Below are 25284 nucleotides of genomic sequence, written 5' to 3'. Positions count from 1 at the left end.
CAGCTGCGTTAAATACATTTTTTTTATTTTGAGTTTTATTCTCATTGTTGCCCCTCCCACACTACTTGAATATTTTCTTTTGTATGACTTGCAGTTGGGAGAGTAGAATTGTAAGTGTGGAGAAACAAGGGTCAGTGGATGCTCTCGTCCGCTGGCCTAGCTGTTTTTAGAAAGACAACATGGACCAGGGCTCATCCCACCAAATGCCCGTAGTCCTTCCTCTTTGGCAGAATACTACTCAGACAACACAGGGTGAGGGTAACACAGTGTGGCAACACTTTATTGAACCACCAACAGACAATAACATATAGTACAATCCCAGCAAGTATATAAGATGGTGCAAATGACAAAGTCTCAGCTCTCCGCTGGCTCACCAGGAATTAGAACATCTGTGGCTTTGGGGCTTCCAGGGCCAACTACCCCAACCCATGACACTCCACTTTTGGGGGGCACCTACAGAGAGGGGGTAGCGGCAAGATTAGGAAGCTGACAGAGTCCATTAAAGTATGTGGACAGGTGACCTGATAGTCCCAACCTGAGTTCTCCAAACGTGTCCATGTGTTCAGTGATGGTCAATGGAGCAGATCTATTTTCTTCCAGTTGGTGCCATGGTTCCCTAGCTGCTGTTTTATAGTGTCTGCTTGGAAACAGAGGCAGATCCTTGTTTTATAGTTCACAGATCTTATTCTGGCATTTTTCCACAGGATTGTGCAAGTGTGGTGCCGCAGGATCCTGGTCGTCACAGTAGTATTCCTTTCCTCCTGGGGAGAGTGATGCAACATTCAGAGGCAAGGAAGGATAACGGCATCCAGGTATCACAAACATGCAACACATTCATACTCCAGGCCACCAGGGGGAGCTTCTGATCCTATTTACTAGGTGACTCCCCATATATATATATATAACTGGTAGTCTGTAGGGAAAGTCAGTCAGTTCCTGTCAAAGAAACAGAGAGGAAGGAAACAGAAAGATGTGCTAGAGAGAGAGATTGTCAGAAGGGAGCTTGTCGTGGAACATCAGCTGAGGCAGAGCTGGTACGATAGGAGAATAGCTGAGCAGACGTGGGGGTCTGCAGCTCCTGGCAGCAAGAGGAAACTGAGAAGGAAAGAACATCAGGCAGAAAGCCCCAGACATCCTTCTGAGGAGGACAGAGGATCCACAGAGCTGTGCATGCCCTCAGAGCTGCAGCTCCCAGAAAGAGACATTTTGAAGGCAGAATTGTATTGCAGCGAGCGTGAAGGAAGGCAAAGCAAAGGAGAGGATACCAGTAGGGGACCAGCCCTGATCAGGCTGCCTCCTTCTGAGGCGCCGAACACCGGTAGCCAGAACACCGAGGCAGTAAGGGCCTCTTACTTCAGAGACTGGCAGGACAGCTAATTGCATGTTACCTGTCTGCACCTACACCCAGGAGGCACGGTGACACCTCACAGAGTCGCGTTATCTAAGAGACCCTATAAACAGGCTCAAGTCACCAGTTATACAGGTTTTGTCCTATCCTATATGGGGGACAGAGAGAGAGACACTACATCTGTGAGGACCTTATTTGAAGCTTATGCAGTAAGGAACTACCTCACTACAGCACAAGGGAAGGCTACTGATTTCCACCTGGACAAGGGGACTCTGGACTTGCCTCCGAACCTGCCGGACTCTGCCTGCCCTGTGGTCTGGTGCCCTGGACTGTGGATGCTGAAGTCTTCAGAAAAGGTAAAGAGACTGCAACCTTGTGTCCTCGTTCTTCACTGCGCCATTCACCATTCACCATCTACACACTGGGAAGCCCTAGGGATATACTTCACCTGTGGGAAGGTATACCATCCAGCTGCCATAACATCACCCCAGCGGACCCCTTAAAGCAGCATCGCTCACCCTGACCGAATACCACAGGTGGCGTCACGATCAATAGACTTTATCCCTTAAAAGACCTTTCCCTTTCATACGGACGTCCCAGAGCCACGGACCAGGTCAGCCACCGTGACATCTCCCTGTGAACCGCAGGACCCGGTACCGAGTACCCCACAGCCCTGACCGGGCACTCCACAAGTGTGGGAGAAGGTCATCTCTCATTGTTTGTGTCATGATCCAGATGGTGTTTTGAGTCCTGTCTTCCCTTTTCCCGGTCTGATCATGTCAGGGGTTAAATTTTCTCAGCCTCAGTCTAGTTTCAGGTTTTGCTATTTATCTTTGTTGCATCCTGGAGGCCATGTCAGTTATAGTTCTGCCTACAACGTGTGTAGCTGACTCTGGTTTATCCTAATTTGTCCTGCTGCGTTGCTGCCTGAACCCATGTCTCTGTTTTCCCCATCCCCATATTTACTCAGTGTTTCCCCTTTTACGTGTTTACTCCCTGGTTTTCACTTGGCTTGTATCCTGACCTGCTTCTGTCTTCTGTCTTTGGCTTATCCGCTCCTGACTGTTACTGACCTTTTGGCTTGTCTCTGACTCTGTGTTTTGTCTATTCCTTTGGTACTGCGCTACTGACTATACCTACCCAGCTTGTTTGACTTTCCTGCTGCCACCTAGTGGTAGCCTTACTGCTGCACTACAGGCCTGCTTTGCCTAGGTGCAGCCCCCCTTCCACTCTATTGCCATCTAGTGGAGCTTGCACCTACCTGCATTGCAGCAGCGTGACAGTTTGAGTGTTCAATTCATCTGCATATTTTGACCTGTAATGTTTGCAGAACAACAATTAGAATGGACTAATACAATGGATAATCAACATATTAACAAACATCGATTGTTCAATTAACCTGTGACTTTAACAGTGGAGGATAGCAGAACAATACGCTGAAAGGACTGATACGATAGGTAGTCAGCAGCCATTCAACAAATCAACAAACATCAATTCAACCTACAATAAGAGTCAATGTTCAATCTGATATGAACAATAGCTCATGTCCTTGGGCATGAATATGTCTGGCATAGTTAAGAATAAATGCAGTTTTGTCACAGTAAGTAACAAAGTAACAACTGGAATCATTGCTTTAACAAATACATTTGCCCATATTTCCTTGGCAGCATGCCCAACATATTTACTTTGTTTTACTTTTTTATTTTTTTTATTGAATCACTTCAATTTACCTTGTCATTCCTATCCTATTTTCTCCCTCATCTCTGTCTACCAGTCTACCAATAGACTACATTCTGCCAATATTATCTCTATAGGCCTAACCTAATTCTTCCAGTTTCAAAACTTCTCCTGCGCTGCACCAGCTCTTTGTGAGAGGGAGTCTATAAGCACAACATATCTGTTCAAACCTATCACAGGCCCTCGGTGCCCTCTTACTAGTGAACCTTCCCACCTACTTGTTTTCTATCTGTAAAGCCAGAGCTGCCAATTATGTAAAAGGAAGCGGAGATGGAAATCAAGGTGGTATAAAGATGAATTTAACTGTTCGGCTATGTCAAGGGTGCACCAAGCACTTGTGCTTGGTTTGAACAGTCATGTACATTTCACAGACCCCCTTTACTTTCTTTTTTTTTCTTAGTCTGCACAACTGTAGTTTGTGCTCCTGAACCGTTTTTTTCTACTTATTACAGTCTCTTTATTTTACATAATAGAAGAGTGAACAGAGTTTTCCTGGTATATAGATGTTGACTTTTGACTTAGTAGGAAATAAATTTGGTTCTGTATCTATAGCTATACCTTTAGCTTGGTTCTGGTACCGAATCTATGTAGCAAGCTCATTTACACATTGCGGTTATTCAGTTACCTTATGTACATACTTAAAAGGGGTTTTCCACATGTAGAAAAAATAACTAAATGTAAGTCTAAATAAGTTCCTAAATACATTTAATTGGTAAATCACAATAGTTTTGTCTAGACAGGTAAGCACTATATAATTTAAATGGCTGCCGACTTGTTACACTGACAGATGTCTGTGATCAAGAGAATGCCAAGAGTGTGCAAAGCAGTCATCAAAGCAAGAGGTGGCTACTTTGAAGAACCTAGAATATAAGACATAATTTCAGTTGTTTCACACTTTTTTGTTAAGTATATAATTCCACATGTGTTAATTCATAGTTTTGATGCCTTCAGTGTGAATGTACAATTTTCATAGTCATGAAAATACAGAAAAATCTTTAAATGAGAAGATGTGTCCAAACTTTTGGTCTGTACTGTACATCTATCTATTATCTATCCATCTATTTTCTATCTATCTATCTATCTATCTATCTATCTATCTATCTATCTATCTATCTATCTATCTATCTATAGACATGTTTTTTCCTATCCTATCTTACCAGCTGCATGAAAGCATTATGTTTCGTTCAAACATTTGCGCCGTCTCTATTTTAGAATAAATGGATGCTAATTAAATATATGGAAAAAAAAATAGTGATCGCTGCGAAAGTATGAAAATCATCTCAGGGCTTAAAGTGCTTTTATATAAGGAACCAATCCTACTAATATTTAGAGATTTTTTCCATCAAATGATGTCAAGTTTTATCAACAGCAGAAATTGTGGCAGAAATCACAGGCTGACAGTTTTTATTTTTTTATTTTTGTGACATTTAACACATTATACTAAGCCTCTTCGCTATTATTATTACCGTAATCAGAACAACACCTACACAGCGTAATGAGTAGTCATTATAAACAAAGTTAAGTGTGTGTGGGTGAGGCCTTTTATAAGTTTCCCGTCTTTGCCTGATATTATTTACTTGCTACTTTGTTTTCTCTTATAATATATGCGTGTTTCATTGTGCCTGACGTGTGTGAATCATGGCAAACAACTCGATAATTGCGTCAGTCTCATCTATCACAGCTTGTGTATGAGGAAAGAGGAACCCGAACATCAAATGACAATGAAAGGGTCACCGCTAACCAAACAACACCATGAGGACCAAGGAGATCTCCAAACAAGTCAGCGGCAAGATTGTTGAGAAGTTCAAGTCAGGTTTGGGTTATTAAAAAAAAATCCAAATCTCTGATGATCACCCGATGCACCATCAAATTCGTTATCATGGTACCACAACAAACCTGCTAAGAGAGGGCGCCCACCAAAACTCTCAGCCCAGGCAAGGAGAGCACAGAGACCTAAGGTAGTCCTGCAGGAGCTGCAGAGTTCCCAAGCAGAGACTGGCATATCTGTCCACACGATAACAATAAACCATCCACTCCAGAGAGGTGACCTTTATGGAAGAATGGGCAGAAAAAAAACCTTTACTTACATACAAAAATTGTAAGGCTCATTTTGAATTTGCCAAAAGGTGTGTGGGAGACTCCCCAAACGTATTGAGGAAGGTGCTGTGGTCAGATGAGACTAAAATAGATTTTTTTGGCCTCCAAGGTAAACACTATATCTGGCACCAAACCGACACAGCTCATTACCACAAGAACACCATTCCCACAGTGAAACATGGTGGTGGCAATATCATTGTGTGGGGATGTTTTATGGCAGCAGGGACAGAAGATGGATGATTTGAAATACAGGGATATTCTTGAGCAAAATCTGTTTCAGTCTGTCAGTGATTTGATACTGGGATACGGAGGTTCACCTTCCAACAAGACAATGACCCAAAGCATACTGCTAAAGCAACACTCCAGTGGTTTATGGGGAAACAGGTAAATGTTTTGGAGTGGCCGAGTCAAAGTCCAGACCTTAGTCCAATGGAGAATCTGTGGTCAGACGTGAAGATTGCTGCTCCCCAGAGGAAACCACCTAACTTGAAGGAGCTGAAGCAGTTTTGCCTTGAGGAATGGGCAAGAATCCCAGTGGCAAGATATGGAAAGCTCATAGAGACTTATCAAAAGCGACTTGCAGCTGTCATTGCCAGAAAAGGAGGCTCCACAAAGTACTGACTTTAGGTGGTGTCACGATATGGTATGAAATATCATATAAGTTGAGTTTCTCTTGTCAGCCCAGGATGTGGGCTAAGAAACCCCCCTTCTCTTTTACTTCAGAGTTGAGCTTGCCTTGCCAATGTTTGTGAGAGGGGAGTTACAACTGGACTAGAGCTTACACGGCAGGAAATGCCGGTCGTAATTACCTTTCTTCAATAAAACTCCCCTCTCACAAACATTGGCAAGGCAAGCTCAACTCTGAAGTGAAAGAGAAGGGGGGTTTCTTAGCCCACATCCTGGGCTGACAAGAGAAACTCAACTTATATGATATTTCATACCATATCGTGACAGGTGGTGAGTAGTTATGCGCACAGAAGTTTTCAGTTATTTTGTCCTGTTTGTTGTTTGCTTCACAAAAAAATGAAAGCCACATGTTTATAGTAGTCAGCATGGTCTTTACATAAACTGATGCAAACCTAAAAAAGTGAAATTTCGGATTCTGAGGTAGCAAAACATAAAAATGCCAATGGGTGAATACTTTTGCAAGCCACTCTATATAGTGCCAAGATAACACTATCATATACAGTCCACATAATGCCACCGTGTCACTAAGTACTGCAGTAATAATACTATCAAACATGCTCCACATATCACCATGCGTCTGTATACTGCCAGAATAATACATTCCGTATGTTGTGCACCATATAGTGCACAAATAATATGCAAATAATGCTCCCTTTAAAATTAAATTTAATATTGCATCATGGATCACACATTTCAGATCCAAAATAATAAGTGTTTGCCCCCTTCCTGATCTCCTATTCTTTTGCTTGTTTCTCACACTTACATGTTTCAGATCACCAAACAAATGTAAATATTAGACAAAGATAACACAAGTAATCACAAAATGGAGTTTATAAATGAAGGTTTTTATTTTTAAGGGAAAATGAAATCCAAACCTACAGGGCCCCGTGTGAAAAAGTGATTGCCCCCTAAAACTAATAACTGGTTGGGCCACCTGTATCAGCAACAACTGCAATCAAGCCTTTGTGATAACTGGCAATGAATCTTGTACAACGCTCTGGAGGAATTTTGGCCCACTCATCTTTGCAGAATTGGTATAATTCAGTCACATTGGAGGGTTTCCGAGCATGAACTACCTTTTTAAGGTCATGCAACAGCATCTCAATCTGATTAAGGTCAGGACTTTGACTAGGCCACTCCAAAGTTTTAATTTTGTTTTTCTTAAGCCATTCAGAGGTGGGCATGCTGGTGTGTTTTGGATCATTGTCCTGCTGCATAACCCAAGTGCGCTTCAGCTTGAGGTCATGAACAGATGACATTATCCTTCAGGATATTTTGGTAGACAGTAGAATTCATGGTTCAGTTTACCACAGCAAGTCTTCCAGTTCCTGAAGCAGCAAAACAGCCCCAGACCATCACACTACCACTGCCATATTCTACTGTTGGTATGGTGTTCCTTTTCTGAGATGCTGTGTTACTTCTATGCCAGATTTAATGGAACATACACCTTCCAAAAAGCTCAACTTTTGTCTCATCAGTCCACAGAGTATTCTCCAAAAAGTCTTAGGGATCATCAATATGTTTTCTGCCAAAGCTGAGAAGAGCCTTTATGTTCTTATTGCTCAGCAGTGATTTTCGTCTTGGGACTCTGCCATGCAGGCCATTTTTGCCCAGTCTCTTTCTCATAGTGGAGTCATGAATACATTAGTGATGAGCGAGTGTACTCGTTGCTCGGGTGGTCTCCGAGTATTAGGAGATTTAGTTTTCATCGCCGCAGCTGAATGATTTACAGCTACTAGACAGCTTGATTGCATGTGGGGATTCCCTAGCAACCAGGCAACCCCCACATGTACTCAGCCTGGGTAGTAGCTGTAAATCATTCAGCTGCTGCGATGAAAACTAAATCTCTAAACACTAACAAATACTCGCAGATCACCCGAGCGTGCCCGGGAAAACCAGAGCAACGAGTGCACTAGCTCATCACTAGTCATGAACACTGACCTTAACTGAGGCAAGTGAAGCCTGCAGCTCTTTGTATGTTGTTGTGGGGTCTTTTGTGACCTCTTGGATGAGTAGTTGCTGCACTCTTGGAGCAATTTTGGTCAGCTGGCCACTCGTGGGAAGATTCACCACTGTTCCATGTTTTCGTCGTTTGTGGATAATGGCTCTCACTGTAGTTTGCTGGAGTCCCAAAGCTTTAGAAATGGCTTTATAACCTTTTCCAGACTGATAGATCTCAATTAGTTTGTTTCTCATTTGTTCCAGAATTTCTTTGGATTGCGGCACAATGTCTAGCTTTTAAGGATCGTTTGGTCTAGTTCACTTTGTCAGGCAGGTCCTATTTAAGTGATTTCTTGACTGAGAACAGGTGTGGCATTAATCACGCCTGCATGTGGCTAGGGAATCTAAAGTCATCTTCCCAAAGATGTGATAAACCTCAGTTTATTTTTGTTTTAAGGGGGGTGGGGGGCAATCACTTTTTCACACAGGGCCCTGTAGATTTGGATTTCTTTTTTCCTTAATAATAAAGACCTTATTTTTAAAACTGCATTTCATGAATACTTTTGTTATCTTTGTCTAATATTAAATTTTTTTAGTGATCTGAAACATTTAAGTGCGACAAACATGCAAGAGAATAGGAAATCAGGAAGGGGGCAAGTTTTTCACACAACCGTATGTCACTAAATAATATTGGATGGTTTAAGCAATTACCAGGCCCCCCAAGGAACGCACATATTTTACTACCACCTTATATACCATCTGCATTTTGTGAAATCATATTCAATGTCAGGGAGGAGATACAGAAAACATGAACTGGCAATGACCCGAATGGTTGTCCACAGGAAGGACCTGTAGCCCTGTTATCATTGCAGAATTTGTGTCCGCCAGATGTTCTTCTGGTCCGCAGCACATACAGAACTGTACATCCCGAATAATCTTCAGAAGAAGAAGTTATGCTTGTATGGGAGATTGCATACGGAGCTTACACTGCCCTTTCACACAACGCTGCAGAAAAGCAAGGTCTTGCCACCCCTATTCCCCATGACAAGTTAAAACTGGTTTTAGATGCTCATAAGAATCTGATATGTCCATAAATTTACCTGACTTTCATGTTCTGTAGCTTGTTAGTATTCTGCTGGCACTATAGGCACTGGAACTTCCTTTCCCTTATTTTCCAGCATGCATTGTTCTTTCCATTGTCCAATGGTTTGCCTGCCCCAAACTGAAAGCCTGCCTCTCTGTTATTCCTGTAAGCAGCCAGAGTGGGATCAGTCCTTGCTTTCTATAGAGAGACTATTTCCTGTAGAGTGACAGAGACACTCCTGTTATGGTTCTCAATGGCAAGAGAACATAGCCCAGCATACATAGGAACTAGCTCTTGGAAGGATGGAAACTTAAACTGACCATGAACTAAACCTGCCGCACAACTAACAGTAGCCGGGTAGCGTAGCCTGCGTTTTATCCCTAGACGCCCAGCGCCGGCCGGAGGACTAACTAATCCTGGCAGAGGAAAATATAGTCCTGGCTCACCTCTAGAGAAATTTCCCCGAAAGGCAGACAGAGGCCCCCACATATATTGGCGGTGATTTAAGATGAAAATGACAAACGTAGTATGAAAATAGGTTTAGCAAAATCGAGGTCCGCTTACTAGATAGCAGGAAGACAGAAAGGGTACTTTCATGGTCAGCTGAAAACCCTATCAATACACCATCCTGAAATTACTTTAAGACTCTAGTATTAACTCATAACATCAGAGTGGCAATTTCAGATCACAAGAGCTTTCCAGACACAGAAACGAAACTGCAGCTGTGAACTGGAACAAAATGCAAAAAACAAACAAGGACAAAAGTCCGACTTAGCTGGAAGTTGTCTGGTAGCAGGAACATGCACAGAAAGGCTTCTGATTACAATGTTGACCGGCATGGAAGTGACAGAGGAGCAAGGTTAAATAGCGACTCCCACATCCTGATGGGAACAGGTGAACAGAGGGGATGATGCACACAAGTTCAATTCCACCAGTGGCCACCGGGGGAGCCCAAAATCCAATTTCACAACAGTACCCCCCCCTCAAGGAGGGGGCACCGAACCCTCACCAGAACCACCAGGGCGATCAGGATGAGCCCTATGAAAGGCACGGACCAGATCGGAGGCATGAACATCAGAGGCAGTCACCCAAGAATTATCCTCCTGACCGTATCCCTTCCATTTGACCAGATACTGGAGTTTCCGTCTGGAAACACGGGAGTCCAAGATTTTTTCCACAACGTACTCCAACTCGCCCTCAACCAACACCGGAGCAGGAGGCTCAACGGAAGGCACAACCGGTACCTCATACCTGCGCAACAATGACCGATGAAAAACATTATGAATAGAAAAAGATGCAGGGAGGTCCAAACGGAAGGACACAGGGTTAAGAATCTCCAATATCTTGTACGGGCCGATGAACCGAGGCTTAAACTTAGGAGAAGAAACCCTCATAGGGACAAAACGAGAAGACAACCACACCAAGTCCCCGACACAAAGCCGAGGACCAACCCGACGCCGGCGGTTGGCAAAAAGCTGAGTCTTCTCCTGGGACAACTTCAAATTGTCCACCACCTGCCCCCAAATCTGATGCAACCTCTCCACCACAGCATCCACTCCAGGACAATTCGAAGATTCCACCTGACCGGAGGAAAATCGAGGATGAAACCCCGAATTACAGAAAAAAGGAGACACCAAGGTGGCAGAGCTGGCCCGATTATTGAGGGCAAACTCCGCTAAAGGCAAAAAAGCAACCCAATCATCCTGATCTGCAGACACAAAACACCTCAAATATGTCTCCAAAGTCTGATTCGTCCGCTCGGTCTGGCCATTAGTCTGAGGATGGAAAGCAGACGAGAAAGACAAATCTATGCCCATCCTAGCACAGAATGCCCGCCAAAATCTAGACACGAATTGGGTTCCTCTGTCAGAAACGATATTCTCCGGAATACCATGCAAACGAACCACATTTTGAAAAAACAGAGGAACCAACTCGGAAGAAGAAGGCAACTTAGGCAGGGGAACCAAATGGACCATCTTAGAGAAACGGTCACACACCACCCAGATGACAGACATCTTCTGAGAAACAGGAAGATCCGAAATAAAATCCATCGAGATGTGCGTCCAAGGCCTCTTCGGGATAGGCAAGGGCAACAACAATCCACTAGCCCGAGAACAACAAGGCTTGGCCCGAGCACAAACGTCACAAGACTGCACAAAGCCTCGTACATCTCGTGACAGGGAAGGCCACCAGAAGGACCTTGCCACCAAATCCCTGGTACCAAAGATTCCAGGATGACCTGCCAACGCAGAAGAATGAACCTCAGAAATGACTTTACTGGTCCAATCATCAGGAACAAACAGTCTACCAGGTGGGCAACGATCAGGTCTATTCGCCTGAAAATCCTGCAAGGCCCGCCGCAGGTCTGGAGAAACGGCAGACAATATCACTCCATCCTTAAGGATACCTGTAGGTTCAGAATTACCAGGGGAGTCAGGCTCAAAACTCCTAGAAAGGGCATCCGCCTTAACATTCTTAGAACCCGGTAGGTATGACACCACAAAATTAAACCGAGAGAAAAACAACGACCAGCGCGCCTGTCTAGGATTCAGGCGTCTGGCGGACTCAAGATAAATTAAATTTTTGTGGTCGGTCAATACCACCACCTGATGTCTAGCCCCCTCAAGCCAATGACGCCACTCCTCAAAAGCCCACTTCATGGCCAAAAGCTCCCGATTCCCAATATCATAATTCCGCTCGGCGGGCGAAAATTTACGAGAAAAAAAAGCACAAGGTTTCATCACGGAGCAGTCGGAACTTCTTTGCGACAAAACCGCCCCAGCTCCGATTTCAGAAGCGTCGACCTCAACCTGAAAAGGAAGAGCAACATCAGGCTGACGCAACACAGGGGCGGAAGAAAAGCTGCGCTTAAGCTCCCGAAAGGCCTCCACAGCAGCAGGGGACCAATCAGCAACATCAGCACCCTTCTTAGTCAAATCAGTCAATGGTTTAACAACATCAGAAAAACCAGCAATAAATCGACGATAAAAGTTAGCAAAGCCCAAAAATTTCTGAAGACTCTTAAGAGAAGAGGGTTGCGTCCAATCACAAATAGCCCGAACCTTGACAGGATCCATCTCGATGGAAGAGGGGGAAAAAATGTATCCCAAGAAGGAAATCTTTTGAACCCCAAAAACGCACTTAGAACCCTTCACACACAAGGAATTAGACCGCAAAACCTGAAAAACCCTCCTGACCTGCTGGACATGAGAGTCCCAGTCATCCGAAAAAATCAGAATATCATCCAGATACACGATTATAAATTTATCCAAATAATCACGGAAAATGTCATGCATAAAGGACTGAAAGACTGAAGGGGCATTTGAAAGGCCAAAAGGCATCACCAAATACTCAAAGTGGCCCTGGGGCGTATTAAATGCGGTTTTCCACTCATCCCCCTGCTTAATTCGCACCAAATTATACGCCCCACGGAGATCTATCTTAGAGAACCACTTGGCCCCCTTTATGCGAGCAAACAAATCAGTCAGCAGTGGCAACGGATATTGATATTTAACCGTGATTTTATTCAAAAGCCGATAATCAATACACGGCCTCAAAGAGCCATCTTTCTTAGACACAAAGAAAAAACCGGCTCCTAAGGGAGATGACGAAGGACGAATATGTCCCTTTTCCAAGGACTCCCTTATATATTCTCGCATAGCAGCATGTTCAGGCACAGACAGATTAAATAAACGACCCTTAGGGTATTTACTACCCGGAATCAAATCTATGGCACAATCGCACTCCCGGTGCGGAGGTAATGAACCAAGCTTAGGTTCTTCAAAAACGTCACGATAGTCAGACAAGAATTCAGGAATCTCAGAGGGAATAGATGACGAAATGGAAACCAAAGGTACGTCCCCATGCATCCCCTTACATCCCCAGCTTAACACAGACATAGCGTTCCAGTCGAGGACTGGGTTATGAGATTGCAGCCATGGCAATCCAAGCACCAACACATCATGTAGATTATACAGCACAAGAAAGCGAATAATCTCCTGATGATCCGGATTAATTCGCATAGTTACTTGTGTCCAGTATTGTGGTTTATTACTAGCCAATGGGGTGGAGTCAATCCCCTTCAGAGGTATAGGAGTTTCAAGAGGCTCTAAATCATACCCACAGCGTTTGGCAAAGGACCAATCCATAAGACTCAAAGCGGCGCCAGAGTCGACATAGGCATCCGCGGTAATAGATGATAAAGAACAAATCAGGGTCACAGATAGAATAAACTTAGACTGAAAAGTGCCAATTGAAACTGACTTATCAAGCTTCTTAGTACGCTTAGAGCATGCTGATATAACATGAGTTGAATCACCACAATAAAAGCACAACCCATTTTTTCGTCTAAAATTCTGCCGTTCGCTTCTGGACAGAATTCTATCACATTGCATATTCTCTGGCGTCTTCTCAGTAGACACCGCCAAATGGTGCACAGGTTTGCGCTCCCGCAGACGTCTATCGATCTGGATAGCTATTGTCATGGACTCATTCAGACCCGCAGGCACAGGGAACCCCACCATAACATCCTTAACGGCATCAGAGAGACCCTCTCTGAAATTCGCCGCCAGGGCGCACTCATTCCACTGAGTAAGCACAGACCATTTACGGAATTTTTGGCAGTATATTTCAACTTCATCTTGCCCCTGAGATAGGGACATCAAGGCTTTTTCCGCCTGAAGCTCTAAATGAGGTTCCTCATAAAGCAACCCCAAGGCCAGAAAAAACGCATCCACATTGAGCAACGCAGGATCCCCTGGAGCCAATGCAAAAGCCCAATCTTGAGGGTCGCCCCGGAGCAAGGAAATCACAATCCTGACCTGCTGAGCAGGATCTCCAGCAGAGCGAGATTTCAGGGACAAAAACAACTTGCAATTATTTTAGAAATTTTGAAAGCAAGATCTATTCCCCGAGAAAAATTCAGGCAAAGGAATTCTAGGTTCAGATATAGGAACATGAACAACAAAATCTTGTAAATTTTGAACTTTCGTGGTGAGATTATTCAAACCTGCAGCTAAACTCTGAATATCCATTTTAAACAGGTGAACACAGAGCCATTCCAGGATTAGAAGGAGAGAGAGAGAGGAAGGCTGCAATATAGGCAGACTTGCAAGTGATTCAATTGAAAGCACACTCAGAACTGAAGGAAAAAAAAAAAAAAAAATTTTCAGCAGACGTTTTTTTTCTCTCCTTTCTCTGCCAATTAATTTAACCCTTTGTGGGCCGGTCAAACTGTTATGGTTCTCAATGGCAAGAGAACATAGCCCAGCATACATAGGAACTAGCTCTTGGAAGGATGGAAACTTAAACTGACCATGAACTAAACCTGCCGCACAACTAACAGTAGCCGGGTAGCGTAGCCTGCGTTTTATCCCTAGACGCCCAGCGCCGGCCGGAGGACTAACTAATCCTGGCAGAGGAAAATATAGTCCTGGCTCACCTCTAGAGAAATTTCCCCGAAAGGCAGACAGAGGCCCCCACATATATTGGCGGTGATTTAAGATGAAAATGACAAACGTAGTATGAAAATAGGTTTAGCAAAATCGAGGTCCGCTTACTAGATAGCAGGAAGACAGAAAGGGTACTTTCATGGTCAGCTGAAAACCCTATCAATACACCATCCTGAAATTACTTTAAGACTCTAGTATTAACTCATAACATCAGAGTGGCAATTTCAGATCACAAGAGCTTTCCAGACACAGAAACGAAACTGCAGCTGTGAACTGGAACAAAATGCAAAAAACAAACAAGGACAAAAGTCCGACTTAGCTGGAAGTTGTCTGGTAGCAGGAACATGCACAGAAAGGCTTCTGATTACAATGTTGACCGGCATGGAAGTGACAGAGGAGCAAGGTTAAATAGCGACTCCCACATCCTGATGGGAACAGGTGAACAGAGGGGATGATGCACACAAGTTCAATTCCACCAGTGGCCACCGGGGGAGCCCAAAATCCAATTTCACAACACACTCCCCCACTTACTGTAGATACATAAAAACCCACCCCACTTTCTGTAGAGTGACAAATACACAACCTCCACTTCCTGTAGAGACATAAAGACCCACCTCCACTTCCTGTAGAGAGACAAAGACCCACCCCCACTTCCTATACAGAGACAAAGACCCACTTCCTGTAGAGACATAAAGACCCACCCCTGCTTCCTGTAGAGACATAAAGACCCACCCCACTTCCTGTACAGGGACAAAGATCCACCCCCACTTCTTGTAGAGACATACAAAATAACACTCACTTCCTGTAGAGACATAAAGACCCACCCCCACTTAAGGTGGAGACATAAAGACCCACCCCCACATACTGTGGAGACATAAAGACCCACCCCCACTTCCTGTAGAGACATAAAGACCCACCCACACTTCCTGTAGAGACATAAAGACCCACCCACACTTCCTGTAGAGACATAAAGACCCACCCACACTTCCTGTAGAGACATAAAGACCCACCCCCACTTCCTGTGGAGAGAGAAAGACCCACTTCCTGTAGAGACATAATGACCCACCCCTTCTCCCTGTAGAGATATAAATACTTTGTACTGTATAGGTAGAAACCGGGGAGGCAAATTAGTAAAAGGGATCTGTGTTGTCACCTGAACAGTTGATTATAAAGGAGCCAGTCCTGCTGGAATATTCTATCCTGCAGGAAGATGCAGTGTGCGCATCTCTTATATTCTCTGGGATCTTTAGTGGCCCATTGAGTTGCTGCTCATGGTAAACAGCTATTGTGCTCAATCTGATCACTTGACCTTGCTAGATGAATAAACCAATTGTTGACTCCCCAGGTATATTGTTAACTAAGATAGACTGCTGAACACTGAAAATGTGTTTTTTCTTTACTCGGAATCTAAAACAGAAACCTTTGCTTACAAATCTTCATAATGGCCAAATGATCCCCAGAATAGGATACATGTGAGGGATGTAATTTTCATACAATGACAGAACCAGGTTTCCATTCAGTCCTCCAAATAAAGAGCAGATTATAGAGGTATGCCTGGGTTAGAAAATTATATTTTATAGATGAGGGTCTCCAATTTTAAATCCTCCACTATTTTCTGAAGTGTAGAGTGGCTACAAGGAGCCACTCGCTCTGTAGGACCTAGCATTTCCATGTTTTACACAGACAGCCCTATTGATTCTATAAGGCACAGTGTAATGCTTCATTTCCCCTGTGGTAGCGCTGTAGGAACCCTGACTAGTTTCTGCTTAGATTTGCTAAAGATAGTTTTGATTGATGGATGTGAACAGCTTTTTTCCACCCGAGGTCAGCATAATGTACAGAGACTTTGATTCACTTACTAGGCGGCTTGCTGTAGTTTTCATAAAATCACAGTTTCTTGTGGTAATGCGAGAACCAGGAGATACAGCTCCCCAAGACATACTGTTGAGCTGGTTGAACTTTGGACAGTGGAGAGTCTTGACCACAAATGACCCAACCCGTTTCTCTTCTTTATAAGCATTCTCTGATCTAAGAAAGTTATCACCTACCCACAGGATAGGAAAAATAAATGTTGGATCAGTATGAATCCTATTGGTGAGATGTAGTCCAATCACCAGAGAAGACATAAGCCCATGTTTTGCTCTGGATCTCCCTGGCCACCGGTATTGCCTGACAACAAGTAATGGAAATGGAGTGACCAGTCGCGCATGTACCTTGATGCTCCATTCAAAGTCTTAAGGTACTAAGATAGCTCAGCGATGTGCTGCACTTGGCTACCTTCATCAGTGCCTGAGACTTCATCTCCTTCTGACCACTTTCTTAGGACCAAGAAATAACCGGAGAAGAACAGTCATCACTAGAGATGAGCACATCTTTCGAAATTCACCAGCTTTGTTGTATTTTTTTTACCAAAAATTCAGCAAATCGATTTACTATGAATTGAAGGATCTGCACAGACTTCAGTTGCCCTCAAAACATCTAGGACAATATTGAACACTTTACAAGCTCCTTAACTGACACCTAGTTTTAAAAATATCAGTGACCTCAGTATATATGGCTATGAGTATGACAGAAATACCCCCTTAAAAAAAAGAGAAGAAATGGTTCCACTGGTCCTGAGTCAACTGTGCCCCTGGCTCCGAACAGTCCAAAAAGAAACCAACTCTACGTCTTGGAGATAAATTACTGTCAATTGTTCAATCTAATGAAAAAAGTATGTGAGCCCTTCCACCTCCTCGGAATTATTTTCGAATACCAAATACTCAAGTGAATTCAGGACATCAATCAGAGTCAGGTAACCTTTTAAAATAAGAAATCAAAATATAATAAAAATTAATGGCCATACAAAATGTGGTTATGTGCAAGTGTAATGCATTCCAGGTGACTCTGTTCACACATAGGGTAACGGTGCCAAATCCTTATTATTTTTAAATGCGCAGATTTTCCTATGTGACGTATTCAATCCTTGCCTTTTGGGTGAAGAGGGTAAAAAGGATCTGTTTTAGTTTGAGAAAAATATGATATGACATGGCCATGATGGGCTGACCATAGCAGTCTCTTGAGTGCAAATTTTGGGGACTATTAACTAATAAATCAATTAATTAATTCATTCATTCATTTATATTGATGCTTTTATAATAAATATTTAAATAAAGTCCTATTGAAAGTTAAGTCTGTGTTCACATCTTCATTACATGGATGGCTCCTTGCACAAGCGTAGGTCAGTTTCCTTATACACTGGGCGACCACCTACAAACAAAGAGGACGTGCAGACTTATGCAATTCTATACGTTTATACCTTATAAAGTAGAGTGTTTGGTAATTTTTAACCCCAAGACAATGATCTACTATGGTGTCCAGATACCGACCTGAAAAGGTCCCCGTTCTTTCTACAATCTTTGCATAAATTAATAGTACAAGCAACTATAAGAAACTTTTTAATATATCATCAGAGAAGTCTTCTTCTTTCTTCACTAACCAACCACTTTTTTCTCCTCCTCCCGTCTTCTAAACTCATGGTTTATTCTGAAAAACTCCGAAAAACGTTCTTATTCAAGGTAAGAACTGCCAACTCACTGAGGGATCAAATTACAGCTGCCTATGAAAGTCCTTGGGGAGGGAAAAGTAAAAAGAGAAAATTAGACAAAGATAGTGTCACTGCTTTCTGGTATTTTGTTTATGTCACTCCAGTGCTTGATTCACAGATACACTGCTCAGTACTTTTGTATGATGCTTTCCATGCTGCTTATGCTCCTATGATTGTACATGTTCTCCACAAAGAAAGGAGAGAAGGAATTGCTCATTTCTTTATCTGCTGTGTATGGTAGACATCATTGCAGCTCATCTCCATTGACCAGCTCAGTGACAACTGGAAATAAGAGATAGAGTCTGCTGAGGGAAAAACTGGCGAAAAGTGCAGGATACAAGTCATATGATGGCTAGAAATAGTGTTATTCTTTATGTACACACAAAGGACAGCTTATTCTGCACTGATACCTGAAATTATAGGTATGTTTTAGAGATTGGATTTGACTTTGACATTCTACCTTAAGATCAAGCACTGTGCCACTGTTACATACCTGTCCCTGGTCTGGTCTCTGCTTTCTTCACCCTGGTCCACTAAACTCTCTTGTGCTTTATGTCAGGTGTAACGAATGGAAACGGAGGCACAGGTGGTGAAGTTCACATTCGTTTTTATTAAAGTTTAAGGTGGAACCTCGGTCCGAGGGCTCAGAAGGGGGCGCTACTACGTGAGCCCCAGACACCCGTGGTAAGACCCCTCGAACAGGGTCGGAATAGAATGCCTGAGGGACATGGGTGCTACCTCCAGTTAGACCCCGAACAGATGACGGAGAGCTGACCAGTTGGTACCGGGTGTTCGGGTGGAAGCAGGTACTGACAGGACAGGCATCGTACGGAATAGAGGATGGCAGATTGGCGGAACGAGATGGAACTGGCGTAGACAGAACAGACGTCGTCCAGGATAACCAGGTATCAGGCAGCTGATGATCTGTGGAGACAGACAATGTAAGCGGAGCACTGGCAGAGAACTTCAGAGACAGAAGCACATGCTAGCAGGTGGACGTGCTAGAAATAGAGATCCAAAACACGCCATTGGTCAGAAGCACCTTTTTGAAAAATGCACGCTGTCTCTTTATAAGACCGGGATCGAGCGCGCATGCGACCTAAGCACTCTGCCCGAGAACCCGCTGGCCGCGCGCCGGGAAGCAGAGGAGGAAGGGGATGCAGAGACCACACCTGGACAGCATGGAGCTGGCACAGAACTGGAGTCCCGACGGGGACCCCGCAGAGGTACAGGGACCGGACCGGGTGTAACATCGGGCTTTGCAAGTAGTCAGGCATGTTCCCATGGCATCAAATACCTAGGCCTCTATAAGGCCTCCCAAGACACATACCTGTATCTTTGTATTAAGACTCTTAGTTTTGACTGTGCACCATGACCTGCTCAGTACCTGTTTCCAGATTTCTACCTGTCTGCATTCTCCAGGACCTCTGCTACCTGATTGTAGTCACCAGGATCTCTGCTATCTGTGTATGGTCTTCAGGATCTACTACCTGTCTGTGATCTGCAGGACCTATGCTCCTGATTGCAGTCTCCAGGACCTCTGCTACCTGTCTGGGGTCTCCAGGACCTCTGCTACCAGTCAGCGGTCTCCAGGACCTCTGCCATCTGTCTGCGATCTCCAGGACCTCTGCTACCCATCTGCGGTCTCCAGCACCTCTGCTATCTGTCTTCTGTCTCAAGGACCTATTCTACCTGTTCCCAGTCTCCTGTCTGTCTGCAGTCTCCAGTACCTTGGCTTAGTACGTGCCTTGACTGCCTGTTGCCCTGATGCCTATGACCCGTGTGCCCACCCGGACCTTGGGATTTGAGGATCCACCTCACCCAGTGAGCCTGACATCCACAATAGTATACATGTATAGACCTTATAAATTGAATGGGCTTTTAATATTTTGCTAGAAATTAATAAATCTTTTGAAATTAGAATTTGCCAGCTATGAAATTCGATTTGATGCAGCGAATCTATCATTTAAATCTGTATTATTTTCTTTTTCTCTCGCACCGCTGTAGTTTCTTCAGCATTTTATGGCTTTCTCTTTTTATCTCCATGGCTAAGCTGTGAGCTGTGACATCTTCTCACCATCGGAACTTACCCCCAAATGGCTTCTGCATTCCCTGCTTCAGCTTTTATACAGGCTACGATCGTCCATCCTGATTGACTTTTCTATACCATGTGACGTGCTAGTTGCAAGGCATTATGAGGAAATCTGCGCAAGGTCAAGTGATCCTTCTCGGGTTAACGTAATTTGTAAAATAGCGTCTGCGAATCGCAAATTATTTCAGCGGGTTCCTAAAAATTAAACAAAAATTTAATTTGTCTCAAAACTTTTTGATCATATATGATCTATATTTTACCCCAAGATATAAATGTTTTCTATCATTGGGTCCATGGTCAAACCTTACAAAACAGGGGTCTGGTGACATCTCATAGAATTAACCTCTAAATATGATGGTAACGAGATATTTTAACCTAAAGGCCCCGTCTCACATAGCGAGATCGCTAGCGAGATCGCTGCTGAGTCACAAGTTTTGTGACGCAACAGCGACCTCAGTAGAGATCTCGCTATGTGTGACACGTACCAGCGATCAGGCCCCTGCTGTGAGATCGCTGGTCGTGTCGGAATGGCCTGGACCTTTTTTTGGTCGTTGAGGTCCCGCTGACATCGCTGAATCGGTGTGTGTGACACGGATTCAGCGATGTCTTCGCTGGTAACCAGGGTAAACATCGGGTTACTAAGCGCAGGGCCGCGCTTAGTAACCCGATGTTTACCCTGGTTACCATCGTAAATGTAAAAAATAACAAACAGTACATACTCACCATCTGATGTCCGTCAGGTCCCTTGCCGTCTGCTTCCTGCTCTGACTGACTGCCGGCCGTACAGTGAGAGCAGAGCGCAGCAGTGACGTCACCGCTGCTCTCTGCTCTCACTGTACGGCGGCACTCAGTCAGAGCAGGAAGCAGACGGCAAGGGACCTGACGGACATCAGATGGTGAGTATGTACTGTTTGTTTTTTTGGTAACCAGGGTAAACATCGGGTTACTAAGCGCGGCCCTGCACTTAGTAACCCGATGTTTACCCTGGTTACCCGGGTGCTGCAGGGGGACTTCGGCATTGTTGAAGACAGTTTCAACGATGCCGAAGTCGTTCCCCTGATCGTTGGTCGCTGGAGAGAGCGGTCTGTGTGACAGCTCCCCAGCGACCACACAGCGACTTACCAACGATCACGGCCAGGTCGTATCGCTGGTCGTGATCGTTGGTAAATCGTTTTGTGAGACGGGGGCTTAAGCCCAAGGACTGACCCACCATAATGTCCACTTGTAAACCTTATGGGATAATTTATTGTATCATTTAATGTTAAAAACTCAACATCAAGTCAAGTCCACCAGGATACATTGCAGACAAGAAGACGCTCTCCGTTCTTCCATCTGCTTAATGCAGCCCTGTCGAAAGAACAATGGCTGTTTTTAATTTGAAGACAACAATTACAGATGAAGATCATTCATTTATGTTGTTTTCAATGCAAAGACTTAATTCATATAGGAAACTTAAGTGAACTCCCCCAACACCAATTTAGTAACTGCTATAGATTTACTTGTGCATCCTATACAATGAGGAGAAAGCCAAGAGAAGACAAAGCCATGGGCGTCATTCATCAGTGGTGGAGAATAGCGGTAAAACAATGGATAACATCTTTTATATATTTTCTTTGACGCTTGTTCGATTTAAAGAGCACATAACCAGCTATATATACAAAGTGTTCTCCGGCTTCATTAGTAATTATTATAATGTAGCTCTTTTTTTATGTTAGATCTGTCTGATGATATTTAGGAGGCGAAGATATAGATAAATTGTTTTTTACATTCACCAAACTTCCCTTGACACTTGCTTCTTACGTGGATTACGATTTACTACCCGGGTACCTGAATTGTCCTGTTAATCTACTCTTGAAGAGGATCTCTAATGTGCCATAAATATATATATTCAGTACAGACCCAAAGTTTGGACACACCTTCTCATTTAAAGATTTTTCTGTATTTTCATGACTACCTCTTGAAGTTCATCAAGAGAATGCCAAGAGTGCGCAAAGCAGTCGTCAAAGCAAAAGGTGGCTACTTTGAAGAACCTAGAATATAAGACATATTTTCAGTTATTTCGCACTTTTTTGTTAAGTATATAATTCCACATGTGTTAATTCATAGTTTTGATGCCTTCAGTGTGAGTGTACAATTTTCATAGTCGTGAAAATACAGAAAAATCATTAAATGAGAAGGTGTGTCCAAACGTTTGGTCTGTACTTTATGTATATTTTTTTTATCTGGTGTAAATGCTGCTGTTCTCCTGAATCCGGCGATGTTTTTCTTTCGTTCCTGCGCCTGAGATATGGTCCTCTCTTCCCTATGCTTAGTTCTAGTTTTTAAAGCCAAATGGGTGTGGGCCGAAGGAAGAATCCGAAAGAAGAGTTAATCGCCACGCCCACTTGGAATACAAGACTAGATTTATATATAGGAAAGAAAGGGTCATATCTCAGGAACGGAGAGGCGCAAGAACACAAGAAAAATATCGCCGGATTCAGGAGAATAGCGGCAATTATACCAGTTAAAAAAAAAATACTTATTTATGGAAAAGTGACTTAAAGGGTTATTCTGGTAAGAAGAAATTATCACCAATCTAAAGTGATAAGCATTAGATCAGTGGGGTTCATACCACTGAGTCCCCCAATTGTTTCTACAATGGAAGATAAATTGAGGACTAGGAGCCTCCTGGATCATCAGTATTAAAGGGATTGTCCACTACTCAGATAACCCAATCTCAATCCATCAGTTTCCTCCTTTTAAGACAGCATCACTTATACTCACCTCTGGTGCCGGCAGCGGTTTAGTGGAGAACCCCTTTAATTTAGTGGTGGTCGAGCATGAAGCTTCATTCTTTCTTCATGGTACTGCCCCATAGGGAAGGAACAGTAGTGTTGAATGGTTGACAATGGTTCCAAACAAAGTCAGATCAGAAGTCTTGCTTTCTGGCATTCGTTGGTCGGACCCCCACCAATTTAATGGTTGCTAGGTAATAACTTCATCTTACTGGAATACCCCTTTAAATTACAAAAAAAAAAGAGATCAGATGTTATTTTTCCAGAAACAGCACCACCATTGTTCACAGGCTGTTCTTGGTATTACAGCTAAACTCCGTTCACATAATGGGGCAAAGCAGCAAAAGTAGCAATGATAAGAGTGACACTGGTTGAGAAAAAAAAAGAAACATGGCCCATAAGACAATAAGCTCATAAACAAATTGTTGTTACTTTCCAGAATTATATTGTCCCTCTTTTTGAATTCCATGTATGCCCCAATCCAGTAAATTAATATATTTAAAGGGAATGGGGTGATCCCTTTTGGTTTGTAGGATCCTGAAGTTAAGCCGATCCCAGAATTTCTTTTTACTCCGATCATCAGAAATCAGTTGTGATCCATGGGGACCCAATAGGAAAAAAGTAAATTTCTCTGCAGCGCCGCCACAGGTGAAATGAAGTATTACATAGTGACAATTTAAATCAGTGTAATGCAGGGCAGGATGAGCTCTCTGGATTAAGAGATACTCTCTATAGTCACCCCTTACTGTGACTAAATGAAAGTTCTTAATGGGGGACCCCCTGTATAAAAGCAACCATAGTTTTCCATTAAGTAAGACCATTTTTATACTATTAAAATACCTTTTGTCATCTCCGCTCCCTCGATTTTGTATCTTTCTTATCCTACATCTTCTTTGGAATTGCAGAATGCATAAAGCAATTTTCTTAAATGGTACCACGAAGGGTTAAAAAAATGAAATAGAAAAAGTCAGTAAGTGAAAAGTTTACTCGATCGCTGCTAAGTAGTGAAAAATCACAAGACGCAGTCAAAACTATTAACAGGAAGATGTTAATGCAGAAAGGGGCTCGATAATGTAGGTTTCGTCTAATGCAGGCTGTAATTTTAGGGGAACGGGTTTTTAAGGGGACATGTCAGATGTTACACTGCCGCCTAGTGGAGAACTCCTCTGACCGAGTCATTTAATGTACAGGAGATAGGGATGGAGAAGGTTCTGAATGTATGTAGGTGTATGGTGCAATAATGCTATATTATGTCTTCCTGCAAGACACCGAGCCCAATCTCTATGGCAGGAGTCAGAATGCAATCATCACAATTGCAAATTAGACCTCCAGGCAAAAGGGAAAAAGTCCCACATACACTCAGAGACGCTTTCTGTTTAATTATGAAGCACATTACGTGTGCTGTATATTTTCTACATATGAATTTTATGGTCATCCCAACATTTTTAAAGGGATTGTCCACAGCTGGGATATTGAAGACCTCAGTATCAGATCGGCGGAGATCTAAAATCTAGCCCCCTCCCTCGATGAGCTATTATCAGGCCACACCAGAAGACACAGTCCACACCAGGAGGCACGGTCCTTACCAGGAGGCACAGTCTTCACCTGGAGGCACTGTCTTCACCAGGAGGCACAGTCCGCACCAGGAGGAATACTCTACACCAGGAGGCACAGTCCACACCAGGAGGAATACTCCACACCAGGAGGCACAGTGCACACCAGGAGGAATACTCCACACCAGGTGGCACAGTACACACTGTGAGGATCAGTCCTCACCTGTAGGCACAGTCTACACTAGTAGTCCACATTACGGAGGCACAGTCTACACTAGGAAAAACAGTCCACACCAGGAAGACGAGTACACACTGGAAGGTACAGCCCTGGCCATTAGGGACAGTCCACATCAGTAAGCAAAGTCCTCACCAAAAGGCACAATCCACTCCATCAGATACAGTCAACCATCCACAGGCACAGCCCTTACCAGGAGGAACAGTCCACATCAGGAGGCACTGTACACACTGAGAGGAATAGCTCACACCAGGAGGAACTATCCACACCAGTGGCATAGTCCACACCAGTGGCATAGTCTACATGAGAAGACACTGTCCTCACCAAGAAGAACAGTCCATATCAGTGGAACAGTGCACACCAGGAGACACAGTCCACACCAGGAGGAATAGTTCACATGAGGAAAAACATTCCACACAATGAGGCACAGTCCATACCAGGAGGCATAGTGCTCACCAGCAGGCACAGTCCAAACCAAGAGGAATAGTCCACGTGAGGAAGAACAGTCCATCAGGAGACACAGTCCACACCAGGAGGAATAGTGCACACCAGGAGGCATAGTGCACACTGGGAGAAACAGTCCTCACCAGTAAGCAAAGTTCACACCAGTAAGCACAGTCCACACCAGGAGGCACAGTACACTCCGGGAGGAACAGTCCTCACCAGTAGGCACAGTACACATTAATAGGCACAGTCCACA

General features: G+C 43.7%; 1 long non-coding RNA gene across 2 annotated transcripts; it reads right to left on the bottom strand.

Annotated features, from left to right (window-relative positions):
* Positions 1 to 262: 262 nt before the first annotated feature.
* Positions 263 to 23895, bottom strand: LOC143787425 (uncharacterized). 2 transcript variants are annotated; one of them, XR_013218362.1, is made up of 5 exons: positions 23637 to 23895; positions 22786 to 23018; positions 20021 to 20217; positions 2610 to 2663; positions 263 to 761 (listed from the first exon to the last, which is right to left on the bottom strand). It is a non-coding gene; the product is annotated as an uncharacterized LOC143787425 (long non-coding RNA). The 2 variants fall into 2 exon arrangements; XR_013218363.1 differs by lacking the exon at positions 22786 to 23018.
* Positions 23896 to 25284: the final 1389 nt, after the last annotated feature.

Source organism: Ranitomeya variabilis, chromosome 8 (assembly GCF_051348905.1).
Source record: "Ranitomeya variabilis isolate aRanVar5 chromosome 8, aRanVar5.hap1, whole genome shotgun sequence".
NCBI lineage: Eukaryota > Metazoa > Chordata > Amphibia > Anura > Dendrobatidae > Ranitomeya > Ranitomeya variabilis.
The sequence above is the reverse complement of the archived record's forward strand: the minus strand, read 5'-3'. Positions and strand labels throughout refer to the sequence as shown.